Source organism: Dipodomys ordii, unplaced genomic scaffold (assembly GCF_000151885.1).
Source record: "Dipodomys ordii isolate 6190 unplaced genomic scaffold, Dord_2.0 Scaffold47, whole genome shotgun sequence".
NCBI lineage: Eukaryota > Metazoa > Chordata > Mammalia > Rodentia > Heteromyidae > Dipodomys > Dipodomys ordii.
In genome coordinates, this window is record NW_012267263.1 from 9,825,764 (window position 1) to 9,842,225 (window position 16,462).

Below are 16,462 nucleotides of genomic sequence, written 5' to 3' on the forward strand. Positions count from 1 at the left end.
GGGCCTCCATGATGATTCCAAAATACACTGAGGTTTAACAAGCACATTTATATCTAGTGTGAACTTTCATGTTTTGGAGAAATATAAATATATTAAGAAATTTCGTAGAATGACAAATAAGGGGTCTAATCTTGACGTATTTCAAATACTTGTATGAAAATGGAACACCAAAACCCTTTTAAATCATTGTAAAAAAAAGATATGGGGAATGAGAGGAAGATAGAGGGGCTGGGCTTGATTGTATGCATTTTATTTATATATGGAAATATCAAAATGAAACCTCTGTGTAGACAGGAACTCTGGCTCAGGCATGTAATCTTAGCTACTTGAGAAGTAGAGAACAAGAGATCTCTGAGGCAAAGAAGATGGAGGACTCCATCTCAATCAATGGCTCTGTTCTATGGCACATACCTATTATCCAAGATAAGAAGAAAGCACAATGGCTGGGTGCCGTGGTGCACACCTTTGATCCTCAGAGACCTAAGGAAGTACAACTAAGATAACTGTAGTCCAGACGTTGGCCCAAGTGGGGAAAATAACTAATGCAAAAAGGGGCTGGAAATGTGGTTCAAGTGGTAGAGTGCTTGTCTAGAAAACACCTGCCTAGCAAAAGAAAAGAAACTTCTGTGTACAAGTAATATATAGTAATGAAATACCTTAATGAAACAGAAAAAGTAGAATATTCCATTTACAGTGTAAATTATTTGATTAGATCCCTTTTTCCAGGAAAAAGGCTATAACTGGTATCAGGGTACTGGCTGCATCAACCTTCTGGTTCCTGTCACTTACCGTGACCTGGAAGTATCCATTTTCTCTATTAAATGTATGTAAGGTTCATGTTACTTAATAGAAACTCATATCCTATTAAATGTGGGTCACTCACTCATTTAGTCCCTGTAACCATCCTATGAGGATATGACTATCATTTCATTTTCAGATGCAGAAATTCAGGCACAGAAAAGTTCAGGAACTTGTTTGCTTTCAAACAGCTGATCAAGTAGCAATGGCAAGATTCAAACCCAGGCAATCTGGTTGTAAGTTTGTTTCTTTGATTACTACAATATGTGGCTACTTTTTGAAAATTGAGATAATATACATATACACATATATACATACACACACATATATGTTGATATATATATATACACACATATATATATATATATACCTGTGCCCTTAGTGCTTCATCCAATTTCTGACAAAACACTCAAAGTTCAATAAAAGTATAGTGAATGAAGGAAAGAATGAGAGAAAAAAATCCAAAGAGTGGGAATTTTTACTATTCTAGATTTTACCTCATATACTTTGCAAACTGGATTCCAGGTCACATTGTTTCATAAATAATACAAAAATAAAAGAACCTACAATGCTGTGGACTTATATCCTAAAAGGAAGACTGATAGCTTTCTCTCCTGAAGAATGATGATTCAATATCCAAATGAAGTTTCCTTACTAACAAGAAATAGAATTAATAAGAACCATTTTGATTTGCACCTCAGCAATTACAGTGACCTTCTCAATCTGATTTCTGAGGCCTTTTTCAGGAGGTGAGCATAGACTCACTCACTTAACTTCATCAAGATCACAGCTTAAACCAGGAATACTAAGACATCTCCACTCCCTCTCCCTTAATCTGTATCAAATACAAAGATTGCATTTAGGGCAAGTGTAGTGACAACTACAAACTGAAGGCAGTAATAGCATCTTCAGATCCCCACAGTTGGGAAAGTGAAGCCACAGAGAGCTGCTATTGCCACAGCCCTATCTTAAACTCTGACAAATCACAAACATTTAATTCTTGGTTTGGAAAAAGACTAAGGAAATGCCCATAGAAAAAAACAAAATGAGTTTAAAAACCAATTCTACTTGTACATTCAGTTCTTAGACTATACTAGAATGTACAAAGAACCATTGTGGTTTTGAAGAGAAAATTCACACCACTGACATAAAATCCAACTGTATATTCATGTCTCATGCACTTAGGACTCTCCTAATGGTCTGATTGACCTCAGCCCTGAGGCTTAAAGAGCTCTTTCCAGAAAAATTAATGGCTTCTCCCTTAATAAAGCATTTCCTTTGGATCTACAGATAAGGAAGTTCCAATTTCTATTGGGAAATCACCATAAATTTTGACCACATTATTCTCTCTCAGTTCAAGAGGAGTTTGTAAGACTTTTAAAAGTTACATGCATCTGAAATTTTCATGCATGAGGTACAAGCATTTAACAAAATTACCAATTATACCAGCCACATGCCATGTCCTTTATGGTTTACACGATCATAATCAAGCATGACACCTTACTTTGTTATCTGCACTCAGATGCATTACTCTGACAATATACAGTTTCTGTGCCAAATGGCTAGAGTATCAAATATAGAGGACAGACAGAACTCAGAGGGACTCTGCTAGGGCTAAAACTGATCTAACATAGCCTTCAATCACAGCAATGAACAAATCAAAGATCTCAAAAGAAGAAAATAAAGTTCAATAGAAAAAAACCACATCTTTAGTCACATAGAATCAGAGCTGAATGTATTTGTTCTTCTATGAAGAATAGGATCTATACATTCTACGAGAAGTTGAACTTCAACTCTTCCATTCCATTGTCTTGTTAAGTCTACTGGAATTTGTCAGATCATATATTCTGACTTGCAATTGGAATATGGTCACCACATTGATGGAAAGTTTAAACTGTGCTAACCCGCTGGTATGCAAACTCTGAGGAAAGATGAGAGCAGAAGAAATAGATATCACTAACCTGCCAGTCAGGAGCTGGATAAAATGCTGAAGTGATTGGGGGTTGTCCCATGACTGCAAATACGAAAACTAAGTTCAGCTCAGTGAAGAATTTACATGCTACTTCTAATCAACCCACACCTGAGTTCATCTTGGCCACACATAGATTGAATCAACCCACAAGTAAAAAGATAATTCACATTACTCAGAAGAAAAGGATGATCATGACTTGCTCTCCCTAGGATAGAAATATGTCTTCTTGGTCAAGCTCCTAACTCTGCTTCAGCATGGTGCTACCATAAGGTTTGTGGCTCATATCTGTGATCCTAGCTACAATCTCAGGATAGCAGTTTAAAGCCAGTTTGGGCAGGCAAGTTGATGAAATTTTTATCTCCAATTAACCACCAAAAAGCCACTGGAGCTGTGGTTCAAATGTTAGTATGCCATTCTTGAACAAAAGAAAGCTGAAGAACAGTGCCCAGGTCTTGAGTCCAAGCTGGGGGGGAGGGGTCTTAGGGAGAAAAGGAAGGGGAGGAGGAAGATGGGGAGGGGAGGAGGCAAAGACAAGGACAATGACCAAGAAGAAGACAAAGAAGAAACCTTAGCATTGATATGAAACAGAAATTAGCTGTTTCTCCGGAGAAGATATAGAAAACATCCTTGTAACGTTTAAATAAGACTGTTTTATCAAAAGATGTAATACAACTTTATGTCAGTGAATTTTCACATTAAAACAACTAGTTAAATGGGAAGTATATAGTAGAAGGGCTGTGAACTGAAAAGGAAAACAAACAAGCTTTATCAATAATATAACAAGAGAGATGAACAAGAAAGAAAAAACACAGCAGAAACAAGGAGCATCAAGAAAAAAAGTAGGAGTCTTTGGCAGAAAGGAAATTCTGTAAATTTAATAATAAATAGGAATCAAAATTTTAGAGGATTGCTGATCTATACTCAGGAACCTCATTCTGCCTTGAAATCTAAATCAAGTAGAGATAAAAAGACAAATACCTACAGTGAAGCTTTTAATAAAATATGTCTGAAATAATTCATTGTGTTTCATGAATACATGCAACTTCCTAGATACCCTTCAGCTAACCCAGGGAATATATCTCCAACCAATCTGTGGAACCGGGTCCATGGTCCTACCCTGGCACTGTGACCCATGGATGTTGCTTCACTCTTCTCAAACATGTGATGCTCAAGTGTTTCTGGAAGGATCTGTGAGGAGGAGGCTTAAAAGATTGATATTAGCAACACATCTTATGCTTTCAAATACTCTGTATCTAGAAAAACTTGGTTATTAACCAGTCTGGATTTTACAAAACTAGTGAAAGACTACCAAGGATAACAATTTTGGTGCGATACAACAAAATAATTTCCATACACAGCCTGTACTTAAATGAAATGTTTCAGCTCAGTTATAGAGTTCCTCTTACTATATTCTGATATTTTTCAAGGTCTTTGATTTCTGCATAAGGGAGGGTTCACTGCACCACAGACTAAGTAGTGGAAATTTCAGAGTTCTCCGTTTGCAATAGAGCTAGAGCTCTTTTGCTTATTCTCATTCAAGAGGGTGTGAGCACTTCCAACGCTTTGTGGCCCAAGATGCTTTCACCAACATGGAATAAGAATAGTCTGACCTCAAAAAACAATGACTTTTCTGTATGCCAACAATGAGAAGAGCACAGCTGAAATCAGGAAAGCAACTCCACTCGTAATAGCCTCACACAAAATAAAATACCTAGGAATTAAGAAGTGAAGGACCTCTATGATGAAAACTTTAAAAACCTGAAAAAGGAAATCAAAACAGAACTTAGAAAGTGGAAACACCTCCCATGCTCTTGGATTGCAAGGATCAACATCATGAAAATGTCAATGCTTCCCAAGGCTATGTACAAATTCAATGTGATACCTATCAATATCCAACCTCATTCCTCAAGGAAATAGAAGAGGCAATCCAAAAATTCATATGGAACAATAAAAGACCCCAAGTAGCAAAAACAATCCTCAACGGAAAGAACACTGCTGGAGGAATATCAATACCAAATTTCAAACTCTACTATAAAGCCATAGTAATCAAAACAGCTTGGTACTGGCATAAGAACAGACTCAGGACCAATGGAATAGAATTGAAAACCCAGAAATGAACCCACAGACCTATAGCCATCTAATCTTAGATAAGGGAGCTAAAACAATAGAATGGAAGAAAGACAGCCTCTTCAGTAAATGGTGCTGGCACAATTGGTTAATCACTTGTAGAAAACTAAAGCTAGATCCTTATATATCACCCTGCACCAGAATCAACTCCAAATGGATCAAAGACCTCGGAGTCAAAGCAGACACCCTGAAAACATTACAGGCAGGAATAGGAGAAACCCTAGGTCTCCTTGGCGCAGGCTGAAATTTTCTTAGTAGAGACCCAGAAACACAACAAATCAAAGAAAAGTTGGACAAATTGGATTGCATGAAGCTGCAGAGCTTCTGCATGGCAAATGACATAGCTAGCAAGATCAATAGGAAGCCCACAGAATGGGAGATCTTCACTAGCCATACAACAGACAAGGGTCTCATATGTAAAACATACCTGGAACTCAAAAATTATATCCCCCAACAACAAATCTTCAAAAAAACAACTGACCAATAAATAGGTGGGCTAAGGACTTAAAGAAACTGGTGCAGGGAGGCGCTGTGCCCCACAGGGAGTCTGGGGTCTCCCTGGACTAGGCCCGATGCTTAAGAGGGCCCTTGCAAAAAAGGTGCTGCGCCATGCTGCAAGTGTCAGATGGACCCATTGCAACAATGAAATGTACACGATGCTATGTTGAAAAACGAACTTTACAACTTTGGCGGGAGTGGGGGGTAGGGAGTGGGGGGGGTGAGGGTGGGAGGGGGGAAGATGGGAGAGCAGGAATGGGAAGGGGAAACAAAGGAGGAGACAAAAATGCTTGATAAGAAATGTGCTCATTCATTACCTTGCTCATGTAATTGTAACCCCTCTGTACGGTATTTTCACAATAAAAACTTATTAATAAAAAATTTATAAAAGACTTAAAGAGAAACTTCTCTGAAGAGGAAATAAGAATGGCCCATAGACGCATGAAGAAATGCTCAACCTCGTTAGCCATAAAAGAAATGCAAATAAAAACAGCATTGAGATACTACCTCACCCCAGTTAGAATGGCTATAATCAAGAACTCTTATAACAACAGATGCTGGAGGGGATGTGGACAGAAGGGAACACTACTGCATTGTTGTGGGAGTGTAAACTTGTTCAACCACTTTGGAAAGTAGTATGGAGGTTCCTCCAAAGACTCCATATAGAGCTCCCCTATGACCCAGCAATCCCACTTTTGGGCATTTGCCCAAATGAACACAAACAAGACCATTCTAAAGCTACCAGCACAACTATGTTTATTGCAGCATTATTTACCATAGCTAAGATATGGATCAACCCAGATGCCCCTCAGTTGATGAATGAATCAAGAAAATATGGTATATATACACAATGGAGTTCTATGCCTCCATCAGAAAGAATGACATTACTTGGAAAAAATTATATTAAGTGAAGTAAGCCATGCCCAAAGAAACATAGGTCCCTCGGTTTCCCTTATTTGCAATAACTAGTATATATCTGAGACTAGCAGAAAAGCTCAGATAGGATGATGTTAAGTGAAATGAACCCCAAGATAAGGACACAAGTGGGTTTATTTTCTTGCTATTGTTTCTAACATATTTATAAGGTACCATGTGATTTTTTTTGTTGCCTTTTATGTCTCTCCCCCACGGTATAACTCTTGTTTTCACTGTATTTGATGTTGGTATAATTCAGGGAAGAGAAGAGGAAAAACAAATTGTTTAAATAGGGATACAGGTTTACCCATTGCAACAATGAAATGTACCAGATTCTATGTCAAAAAACAAACTTTGCAATTTAGGTGGGGGAGGGGGCATGGGGAAGGGGAGTAATGTAGTTGTGGAGGTGGGAGGGAAGGGATGGTAGAGGCAAAACAAAGGAGGAGGCAACAATGCTTGATTAGAAATGTACTTATTTACTTGCTCATGGGATTTTAACCCCTCTGTACAGTATTTTCACAATAAAAAACATATATACATATATATATAGAGAGAGAGAGAATAGTCTGAGAGTTAGGTGGGTCTGTGCTCAAATTTCAGTCTTATTATTACTCACATGATCTGATCAAGTGCCTCAACTAGAGACTGTTGTTCTTGTGTATAAAATGGCACTGATAATTCTAATAACTGAATATCCATTCATGGATGCAGTCTAAATATAGAGATATAAAGCACATGGCATTATCCCTGGCACATAGTCAAAACCCAATGGCCATTCCAAAAATTCAATAAAGTAGAGGTATGTCTCTGGTAAGGGAGGCTGAATGATTTGAAGCTGACATTACATGATGTTTTTCATGGATTTGAGCTTTTATTTAGCATACTTTAGGTATTATGAAAATTAAAGTTCTGTAGTGACTGGAACAACTACTTCTTCTGCCACAGGTAGAGATACAATCAAAGTAGTTCTCATCAAAACCCATACCATTGTTATCACAAATTCAGTATCTTTTTTTTGTTCTTTTGTTTTTTGGTGTCAGTACTAAGGCTTAAACTCAGGGCCAGGGTGCTGTTCCCCCGGCTTTTTTCCTCAAGGCTAGCATTCTACTGCTTGAGCCACAGCTCTGCTTTTTGCTTTTTGGTAGTTAATTGGTTATAACTGTCTCACAGACCTTCCTGCCTTGGCTAGTTTTGAATATTTGTGGCTCACGCCTATAATCCTAACTACCTGGAAGGCTGAGATGGTGAGAATCATGGTAAAAGGCCAGCCCAGTCAAAAAAAAGTTCATGAGATACTCCTTCTCAACTAATAGCTGGGCACAGTGGTGTCATCTTTCATCCCAGATAGCAGGAGGCTTAGATCAGAAGGTTCAGGGTTCCAAGCTAGCCTTAGCAGAAAACTCCATGAGACTATCTCAGTAGAAGAAACTGAGCTTAGTAGCACATTCTTATCATCCAAGCTATAGTGAGAAATTTAAAGTAGGAAGATGGTGGTCCTGGTATGGCCTCATGCAGGAAGTGAGACTCTGTCTCAAGCAAGTACTTTAAAAAGGGAGAGTGGAGGCGTAGCTCAGGGGTAGGGTACGTACCTAGCAATCATTAAACCCTGAATTCAAATCCTAAATTTTGGGAGAAGAGAATAATTAATTATTTGTTGGCAAGATAAACTCTGCTGAAAACTTGTCTTGGAATTAGGAAGTATATGAGTGAAACTAGACTTTGCTAACTTAGGAGTTGTAATTTGCTGATAAGGGAATAATAACTGCATCTTCTCCACCATGACAGACTGAAACCTCAGAAACCATGACCCAAAATAAATCTTTCCTACTTTAAGGCTACTTTGTCAGGTATTTAATCACAGCAACCCCAAACTTGAACATACTGACTATATTCTAGATACTGCACTGGGCACTGAGCTAGAAACACAGAGGAAGAAACAAGCCCTGGGTTCCATTTCATGTGTCATCCTAGAAAAACATGCAGATACAGAAACAACATGAGCATGATGCTGATCTTTGATCTCCCCTGATGCAATGACTTTGATTTAATCAGCAGGTACTGTGCTGGGTACTCAACAATTACAACATCCCTTAAAAAGTGGCATTATCATAATGATTTTGCCTAGGAAATGACTACAGTTTTGAGAGCATGGGTAACTTGCCCAAGATCACACATCCTGTATGTAGCCAAGACTGAACTCTAAACTTGTTTTTTTTTCTACTCAGCCAGATGGCATTTTTCCCCTAATCAAGTATACAAGTGACTAAACTTTTTTCTTCAATCCAGTTTCTGAAAAGGCCAACAATCCTAGCACAATCCTATAAAAAAGAAGGTTGAGAGGGAAGATGACTAAAATAGTCATAGGCAGATAAAAGGCACATCAGCCTAATCAGGGCCAGACAAGATGACACATACAGCATTTATTACCAACAGAGAAAGATTTGATGTGCACAGTCTCTGGGACTCAGTGTCAGACCAATTATACATTGAAGGAACAAATGTACTCCCATTTTTTTCCTTCAGGGATTATCACAATCATTTAGCATCACTGGTGATGGTGAAGTAGGTCATAATGTAGCATGAGCAGTTTTCTGGATCACTTGTGTTGATGCAGGTCACTGGACAAAAAGTACCCTTAAAATTCTTCCTTGAACAAGTAACAATGGCTACCCTGAGGTCTAAGTTTAAATATTAACTCTTCCTCAGTTCACATTCAGACAGCAGTAATATTGCCAGTGCAATAACTATATAGCTAAGAGAATAAGATACTATATAAATGATTAAGAAATTGTGCTCAATGACTCTTATTAATGGTAGAAGGTCAAGGTTGAAAGAGGACTCCGGAGAGACTGTGACTCAATCCTCAGAGAATCAAACTAGAGCTCAGGAAAGGGAAATGACTTCTTTTCAGTCACATTGCTCAGAAACAAGAACCAAGAGTAGACAGGATCCATTAATGAACTAAGCTGTTCACTGTTTTCAGTAAAAAAAAAAAGTAAATTGAAGACAAAAACATATAGGCAAGCTATTGTGTGCTATAGATACAATCAACAAGAGAACTGAAAATAAAATCAATTCTGACATGGCCACAAACAAGCTGTGTGAACTATTCCCTCAATCTCTAGTTATTTATAAACTTGGGTTACTAAAAGGGAGTGGAAGAAGGTTGTAAAAACAGAGTAATAAAAGGTGTGACTACGTTTAAAGTATATTATATGCATATATAGGAATATCACAATGAAACCTTCCATGTTGTAAAATTAATATGCACTAACAAAAAAATGTAGAAAAAAAGCGGAGATAGTTCTATTGGTACAGCTTATTTCTTGAGGCTCCACAAGAAACAAAGATACTGGAAAACCTTCCTTGGCTGGTATGCAAACGGTTACAGATGTATTAACTGAAGTGTAATAGACTCTATGGGCAGCTTAAATAGTATAATTCATTTAAAAGGCTATGTCAAAGTCCAACAAAATAAGTACCAGGAAATGGGTAATTGCAAGAGGGGAGGGTGGGGTCAAGAAGAATGAAAAGGAGGAAGGGAGGAGAATGCAGGCCAAAATCCATTGTATATACCAAAGAATTGAGAAATATAAGGGAAGAGATGGGTCTAAGGGGGGGGGTGAAAATTCTGGAAGGATGATACAGGTCAAAATATATTGTATACATAAACTCCTTTGTTAAATGTTAAACAAAACAATTCAATATATTATCCAAAAATTAAAAATTGAGGGAAGAAGGGGGGGTTGGTGAGGTGTAGATAATAATGTTGAAAGGGGTGCTATTGATAAGTTGCACTGTATTCATAAACTGCTTTGTTGAATGGCAATTCCTTTGTACAACTACTTTCAAATAATAAAAATATTCAAAAATATTTTTTTACAAAAAATCCTAGGTAATTTTCTCCAGTGGGTTATATACTAGGGCTTCCATTTCAGCCTCCCTTACCTACATTGGCTTCCACTTCCACCCAAGTTTTCAGCTGGTACTGTGATCTACTCTTTCTAGGCTCAAACTAAGAAAATTTAAATCCTTCAGGTATAAATATAATCAGCAAATATCAAACAAATGTTCCTCCCTTTGTCAAAAAGGTGCTGAGTAGGGTATTAACTAACCTATGAGAACAAAAGTTCTTCATTTTGTAAGATATTAATGTCAAGTTAGGAGTTTCTGAATGAAGCTGAGGCCAGAAATCATCTCAAGACTAACATGCAGTACTAAGAAATAGAAGGAAAACATCATATGTGTTCCTTTTCCAGTATGTATTATTTTTGAGTCTGAAAAAGACTGTGGTATACATTCTTATCTCTGGTGAAATGTTGCATTATACACACACAGGCAAACACATAACATAAATACACAGACACACACCCTTCCTGGCTTAGTGGGAAAATATTTTCTAGTCCCATGAGAGGTGTTTTGCATTAACAAATCACGTAGTCCCACTAAACAGAAAATCAGACAATTTTTCAGAGAAATGTGGATTTGTTCCAATTTTGCTGTCTACATTATCCACAGCCCTGCAGTCTTGATATGGTTCACTTAAAGATCATTACTCATGTTACTGAGTGGGCTACAGAGTGATCATGCCTACGCAAGTTATTCTTCTGGGTGTTAGAAAATGACAGGTGTTAGCTCTGGTACTGAATGTGCTGAAATTAACTCAAACTTGCAAAGTTCCATCAGCACCTTATAAGGGAAGATATATATCCTTCAACTGAAGTCAGAGAAAGGGAGTTGAAGGAATGGAGGGATTAAGATATTTATAATCGAAAACATTTGAATCAGTAGATAGGGTAAATGCCCCAAAAGATGTGTCTGGCAATTAGTAATTTAGCCATTCAAAGCTGTGTATTACAGAAACTATTAATGCAAAATTAGTTTACTTAAGAAAAATGCCATTAATTTCTCTTGACATCTTTATTTGGCACATAACAGACTACCTGCAATGTGTCATCTGTAAGATAGATCAAACAAGCACCATTTTTAAAGAAATTTGGAAAATGATTGCCTTAACATGGAAGACAGACTTATTTTGTAAAAGGTGAAGCAAGCCAGGCACCAGTAATCACACTGGTAATCTTAGCTACCCAGGAGGCTGAGATTTGAGGACTGCAGTTGAAGACAGTTCAGACAGGACCATAAGATTCATCTCCAATCAACTATTCAAAAAAATCTGGAAGTGGACCTGTGGCTCCCATTGTGAAAGAGCCCAGGCCCTAGGACCAGTACACAAAAAGTAAAGCAAACTATAGTAAAAAGCTTTTTTATACTTTCTAATATTTCCCAAGAAGTGTTCAGGTCTTAAATAACTTTCTCCCTAATCTCTGGTAAAACAGAACGACAAAGTTTTGTGTCATTTCCACAATGGTATTCGAGCACCTAACCAAAGGATGTTTAAGTGCATTGTCACCCTATTTGAGAATTATTGCCAGCAATTTGTCAGTGTTTGTATATTTTGATGAATAATTATGGAAAATTTTGAGATACTGTTAGTAAAATTGGTTCCATTAAATTATAAAGGTATATTCTTCCAATATTTCTGTAAGTAGAGTTCTAGCATCATTATAGCATAATTTACAGAATGAATTCCAAATCATTTTAATGGAAATTATTTTCCAAACTAGGATGATATACTCTCATTCAAAATTTGATTCTGCTCCATCATGTTCATAAAAACACAGTCAAGTCTTGGCTATGGTGAATACACTGTAATGATCCCAGTTGTGCTGATGGCCTTACTGTGACCTTGTCCGTGTTCTATTGGATAAATGCCAAGTGGGGGATTATTGGGTCATAGGGTAGAACAGTAACCAATATATGGAATCAGCCCAGATGCCCCTCAATGGATGAACTAATGAAACACACACACACACACACACACACACACACAAACACACACACCTACAGAGAGACAGAGAGACAGAGGCAGAGAATGGAATTTTACTCTTTTATTAGAAAGAATAATATTGTACCATTCATAAGAAAATGGAAAGACTTCGGAAAAATTATAGTGAAGTAAGCCAGATCCAGAGAAACAGAGGTTGCATCGTTTCTTTTTATTTCTGGCAGATAGAATGTACCTATAAATCTGTAAGTCAACACTTTGATGGTATGCAAGTGGTTACATATGAGTTAATTGAAGTATAATAGACTCTATGGAGAACATAAATGGTATAATTTTTTAGAAAGAGTAAGTCAAAGCCCAAGAATATCAACACTGCTAGTGGCTCAAGCATGGCATCCTAGCTACCTAGGAGGCTAGATCTGAGGATTATGGTTGGAAGCCAGCCTGGGAAATAAAGGTCTTGAAACTCTTTATTTATAGTAAGTATAAATAGATTTTTTTATTGTAAAGATACTGTACAAAGGGGTTACAGTTACATGAGTAAGGTAATGAGTATTGTTAACCGCTCCTTTGTTTTTCTCCCAGTATCCCTTACCTTCCTCCTTCCCACCCCCCAAGTTGTTAAGTTCATTTTCAACATAGTATCTTGTACATCTCATTGTTACAAAGGGTCAACCTGTTATCTCCAGTTAATCATCAGAAAACTGGAAGTGGGGCTGTGGCTCAAAGTGATAGAGTGAGCACTGGTCTTGAGCAAAAACGCTCAGGGACAGCACACAGGCCCTGAGTTCATACCTGCTAACTAACCCCCAAAAAAATCCAACACCAGGAAATGGGTAAATCCAAGAGGAATTTGGGGCCAAGGGGAGAGGGGTAGACAAATAAAGAGGACAAGGGGAGGAGAATGCAGTCAAGACTTCATTGCACATACAACAAAACTAAGAAAAGTAAGGGAAAGATGGTTGAAGGGGATGCCACTGATCAACATGTATCATTATGTGGTACCTCCTATGTAAACTGCTTATAGATAGTAAAAATAAAATGAAATAAATCACACAACCAGAAGTTAATTGAAATTTACTTCAAAATGATACATATCAGAGATAAATGTTTGAAGAGTGACCCTTAGTAATGGAGTTTGCAGACATCCTATGCTTCTTTTTCTTTTTTATTAGGGTTTTAATTTTTTGTCAAGATTCAGTTTTTATGTATATATTTATTAAATTTCCATCATTCTGATTCTTTAACTCCATTAACCTCAACTTTAATATTTTGGTCAACATATCTTTTGTCTAAGTCATTGTTACTACTAATGAGACCTTGCTGCCAAATTTTCTACCTTCAGGATTATCAGTTATAAAATGTACATTTTAAGTGTGAATTATTTTATTGTTCCAAAACAGCTCTTTTCATATTTTAGAACTATAATCTAAGTCTAAAGCTAAAATCCAAAACCCCTGTTGCTCTAAAAGAAAACCAAACTTCTCATGGTTACCAATTGTTCAAAATATCATGACAAAGAACACAGTTAAAATCTAACATGCATGGAATCTGACCTCAGCTCCATCTTCTAAGACATATTTGATTTTGACCAAGATATATCTCCTTCTTGTAACACAACTCCCTTGTCTTGGAAGGAGAATAATGAATTAACACATAAAAATCCTTATATCTAGTCTAAAACAATTGCTCAATCAAATAATTTTAATAATTGAAAATATACGAACAAAAGAGGAATTAGTCTCAAAGTCAGGAAATGAGCGAAGAAAATACAACTCCATGATTTACTAGACATGTGATCATGACTAGTTCACTCCTGTGAGCCTCAAAATCTTCATCTTATCCATGGAAAAGGAGACAATGGTCAACTTATGGCCCCAAGTTTTGTAAATTAAAAAATGGAAATTTGTGAAACCCAATAAATGGAAGACTATACAAGTAACAAGTAAGACATATTCTGAGAATTATACTGTCTCCAAGCACAGGATGTTGGATCTACTGATCCTTGACAAGACAAATAGCTACTGCGAGGTAATGTTTACAAATCAAAAAAGCAAATCAGGTATTCTTTAGCACAAAATCATAACTATCCTGGTTACCAAAAGCTAAGAAAATAGTTTTATCTATATTTTCTCCCTATAGTACTGGAGCAAAGATTTTGTAACTGGAAAGGGCATTTGAGTTCATCTTGTTCAATACTATCTTTCTACAAACAAGAAAACTGAAGACACAAAGGATAAGAGACTAGATATAGTCCCACAGTGATTGTGGGATGCAGAAGCAGGACCCAGGTTTCCTCCAGGGCTCTTCACTCTATTCTACCTTCTTAGCCACAATTCCACATTTTGTTGCATTTTCAAAGGGGCTCTTGTTTGCAAAATGAACATCTGAGATATTTTCTTAAATAAGATATCCATATTTCTGTCTGATGTTGCTACGTGCACATGTGAGAGGCCCATTGCAATTCTCTCATGATATTTCACGCTTGTAATTGAAATAGTACCAACAGTTGGACTACATTCAATTATACATTTATTTCTCTGGGGCTGTTTCAACAGACAGAAATAAAATTCCTCTTACCTTCATAAAATCTCATATTTGAATAAATGGGAGAAAACGAAGAGGTATCTTTGTAAATGTCAAAGATCATTAAAATCCATAAATGGGTCACATTGCTAGAAAAAATTCTAGCATGCCCAGAAGCAATAGAGAACTGTCGCTGCCAAAAGGCTGGTTGAATGTAAGCATTAATGTGGAGTCATAAGAAAATTCACCTTACAGAGAAGGAAACCTTGTCATTTCTCTTGAAGCACTAGTGTCATAGATGTAGTTTTCCCTAATGACATTACACTGTGGTCACATAAGGAGCTGAGTTTTCCCCTCACAGTCTCCAAGGAACTTGTTACATAATCCCTCATTGGGGATGATTATAATGCTTAGATTCAACCTTCTCTGAAGTTTCACTGAGGATATCTAAAAGGTTTGGTAAAGGTTAAAGGGTCAGTGGGGTGGGAGAATATCCTACAGCAAGACACTTAATGGAAACTCTCACAGAAGCAATTTCTTTTCTTTCCTAGACATTCAAGAGACTGACTGACATCCACCAACTACCTAAATTAAAGTGTTTCTCACTTAGGCAGAGTTGTTGTTGTTGCTTTTAGAGCCAAAGGAAAAACTGAGCCTAACCCAGATGGTGCTTTCTTCCTGCTCCTCCCACTCCTCATCACTGTTCAACAGGACTGTATGCTAGAAAAAGATGGTTTCCTTTCCTGAGTGTATATATATATATATATATATATATATATATATATATATATATATATATATATACACACACACATATGTATATATGTGGGGTGTGTGTATGTCCATGTGTATACATATATATGTGTATATATGAATTTGTGTGCATATATGTATATTCACAAGTTATTTCTAATGTTAATATTTAATGTGATAGGAATGCTAATCACAAAGAACATTTTGCTCTATGTAAGGTAGCTCCTAACAACTCATTTAGTCATCATAGCATCCTGACATAGATACTAGGTTGTCTGACCTTTACCAATAATGAAATAGTGGTTCAAAGAAGTGAAACAACTTACCTGAAATTACAGATTACTGACAGGTGAATGGGAATTTTGACCCAGCTGACAAGACTGCATAGCCTATCTTCTTAACTCCTAATGCCAAGTGTTAAGAGTTAAAAGCCTATTTGACCCAACAGACAAGATGATAATTCAAGCTTAGAACTAAGGACATTAAACAAAGAGTGCTAATGAAACTCCACACAATGTCTCCAGAAAAACCTCCCCTGTGATGGGTCTTAGCTCTCTTTTAATTATCTCAGTCACACTGAGAAAGACTGCCATATCCTGACTACACAAAATGCCATTGGATTGTATGCTTCAAAATGATTTAATTTGATGTTCTATAGATTTCACCTCAAAAATAGTACTGCATTTGAAAAGAGTTTTATTACTTACTAATGGGAAATTTTACATCCTTCCTCTTTCTCCCAAAAAAGACTGAAAAATTATTTTTTCCTGGCATTTGGAAAAACTAGATATATAAAAGAACAAGAAAGTAAATGACTTATCTTATTTCCTGATATGATAGAGAAGCTCCTTATTAATTCAGTAAAGCCAGCTCCAATTTTAAGAGCCAAGAATCTCAAAATTGACAGACCAGAGAGGTTGCCTGTACATAGTTCTATCCCAAAGCAGTAGTCTTCCTGATATGGTGTTGGTACAAAAGGAAACACAAAAGAGCAATAGATCAAGTGTGACACCAGAGCAAAG